Source organism: Chinchilla lanigera, unplaced genomic scaffold (assembly GCF_000276665.1).
Source record: "Chinchilla lanigera isolate Chin_1 unplaced genomic scaffold, ChiLan1.0 scaffold00136, whole genome shotgun sequence".
Classification (NCBI taxonomy): Eukaryota; Metazoa; Chordata; class Mammalia; order Rodentia; family Chinchillidae; genus Chinchilla; species Chinchilla lanigera.
Window position 1 is genome coordinate 713,803 of NW_004955537.1, and position 3,294 is coordinate 717,096.

The following is a 3,294-nucleotide window of genomic DNA, read 5'->3' on the forward strand; positions in this document are numbered from 1 at the left end:
CACTAAGATAGGAGCTCTGTTCTATGGGGAATTTTCTCTAATGCATGAGGGGCTTCTCCAGGTAGACAGTTTCCCAGGGCACCCGCCCCAGGTGTTGTTCCAGTGACAGCCTCCACAGCGGCTCTTACCTCTCAACTGCAGCCTTGCTGTTCTGGATTCCTAATCCTGGTTCTGGGAAGCTCAGGGAACCAGGGAGTTGGGAGCCAGGGCTCTAGGCTTTTCTCTAGGAAACCAGGCTCTCACCAACTGTGGGATGTAGGCAGGTCTTTTCCCTTCCCCAAGCCTCGGGTTCCTTTCCATAAAATGGGAAGTGGGGATCACTGCTTCTTTTAGGGCAGCTCTGAGGGATGAAAAGAGATGATGTGCTCAGGATAGGCCAGCTCAGGAAGGGGCTCAGGGAAGGGCCTCCTCTTTCCTTTCCTAGACTGGAGAGCTGGAACCTGGCAGCTTCCCGATCAGAGCCACTGAGGAGGCTCAAAACTTGGCAGTTAAGTCTCCCTGTGGCCCAGTCTCCTCTTCCCCTTGGCTACTCTCTTTTCTCCTGTCCCCTCTGCTCTCCTGTCCCCTCATTTGTCCTCCAGCCTGCCCACCCATCTTCTCTAGCTTGGTGGCTGCTGAGGACATTTCTCTGTCCTCCTGGGGCCCTGCCCAGCCAGCAGGAAGTGTGGGAGTCCTCTGCTGAGTGCTCCCAGGGCGTGGTGCAGGCTGATGAGCTTCCCTACCGTGGACTTGATGTGCACAGCAATCCTGGGCAAGGGGATCCAAACCCCACCTCCCCGAAGCCTGCAGGACCCTACCCAGGCTGACTTTGAAACACACTGACTCGAGCTGTCCATTTCTCCATCTGTAGGATGATGTAAAGAGCCTAGGTCCTGGGAGGTGCTAGATGAGTGAATGTGAATACACTGAGTCTGGCTGTTCTGTTAGATTCTAGGCAGTTTGCATGCTCCTCAGTAAGATCTACAACTCCTCACTTGATCTGTAGAATTAAATCAATCACAGAACAAAAGCTGCTTGAAGAAGGGGAAGGCCAGGTGCCCTCTAGTAGGACTTTGTAGTAACATTACCAGCAGTGACTCTATCTTCTTTGTGGAGCTCCCCAAATGGAACTGTGACAAATTACCAGGGTCACTGAGCTTGGAGGAAAGGGGAAAATCCAGATCTGTAGGGTAGTTTAACCCTGAGTTTAACAGTAGTCCCTGAAGACATAATGTTGCTATGGTCCACAAATCAGTGTGAGGGAGCCTGGCCGTCTTACCACCCCTCAGACCCCATGCTGGCCCACTACCTGGGTCCACCATATGGACACGACTAAGAATAAAACTACGATCTGGCGGGATGCATTTATGCTGGAGATAGGAGATGAACCGCACAGAGATTCAGGTACTGGTACCTTAGCGATGTTTCGAGGGTTCAGAGTTCTGGCACATGTCATGTTATCTCTTCCAAACAAGGGGCAAATTGCTGCACTATATGCCCTCTACTGCCAGGAAAGAAGCATGGCATTTCATGGGCCTATGGAATTTGGGGCATTGTGCTTTATATCTGGGTGTGATGTTCCTACCCACTTACCAAGGTACTTGTGAGGGTTCTACTGGGAGTGGGGCCTTGAGAAAGAGAAGGTTTCAGGTGGTGCAGGCTGCAGCCGCTTGGGCCTCTTGACCTAGTAGATGCAAGTGCTCACTGAGAAGGCAAGGCCCAAAGAGAAGAATCACAGGGAAGGCCCTGGGGTGGCTTATTTTAAAAAATTGCTATAATGATAAAGCAATACAGCCATTATGGGGAACAGTATGGAAGTCCCTCAAAAAACTAAAAATAGGCCTGCTATCTGAGCCTGCAATCCCACTTCTGAGTTTATATCTGAAGGAAAGGAAAACAGCACATTGGTGAGGCACCTGCACACCCACATGCACTGTAGCCCCAGTGCAGTAGCTAATGCACAGAATCAACCTATGCGCCCATCAGCAGGTGGGTGGACAAAGGAAGCGTGGTGCACACACACAATGGACTGTTACTCAGCCACGAAAGAATCATACCTTATCATTTGCAGCAAAAGGGATGGAACCAGACAAAGTTATATTAAGTGGAGCCGGTCAGACACAGAAAGGCAACACTACATATTCTCTCTCCTACGTGGCAGTTACAAAGTTGATCTGGATATAAAATAGTGAATACTAGAAGCTGAGAAGAGTCAGGGAAAGGAGCTAGAAGGGTGTTGGATAGCAGACACCAAAATAATAAATTCTAGTGTTCTACAGAACAGCAGAGGCATTGGAGTTCACAATAACCTCTTACCGGGGCCGGGGATCTAGCTCAGTGGCACAAGTGCCTGGCTGGTAAGTAAAGGACCTGAGTTCAATTCCCAGTACCAAAAAAAACCCAAACAAACAAACAAAAAAAAACCTCTTACCTACCTATTTTATGAGTAACTAGAAGACAGGAGCACAGAGGACCTAACGTGGAGGTAGAAACATTAGTTACCTTGATACCATCAGTACATATTATACACCTGTGTTGAAATATCACACTATACCCTATAAATGTATAAATTAAAAATTTAAAAAATGTTTGAGATGGAAATGTTGACTACCCTGATTTGATCATTACACATTTATACATTCTTCCAACTACATGCTATACCCTATAAATATATACAAGGAAGATAATAAAAACCAACTGGGGAGGGAAGGGAAGGAAGGAAAAAAACCAAGCAGCTTTCTTAAGATACTATATTTCCATATCATAATCTGTGCATATTTAAATTATAGAATTTTCTAAGTTTTGATGCATGTGCATACTGTAGGAACATCCCTGCATTCAAGATAATGAACATATCCATCATTTCTGGAAGTTTTCTCCAGGTTCTTTGCAATCCTTTTCTCTGGCCCCCCTCCCACATCCCTAGGTGACTGTTGATCTTTCCCTATTTGAGAATTTTATATAAGCAGAATCATATAGTGTATATCCTCTCTGTCGGGCTTCTTTCAGTCAGTGTAATTGTACTGACATTTACCCATCTTGTTGCATCAATCAAGGCTTCATTCTTTTTTATTGCTGAATACTATCCATTGTATAGATATCCCACAAAATCTTTACCCATTCATCTCTTCATAGACAATTGGCTTTCCAGCTTAGGGTTATTCTAAATAAGGCTTCTGTAAACATTCATGTACGTATCATTGTATGAGCATATAGCTTTGTATCTCTCTAGTAAATTCGTATGATTGAAAAGACCAGGTCATATAGTAAGTATATGTTTATGGTTTTTTTTTTTTTTTTTTTTTTTTTTTTTTT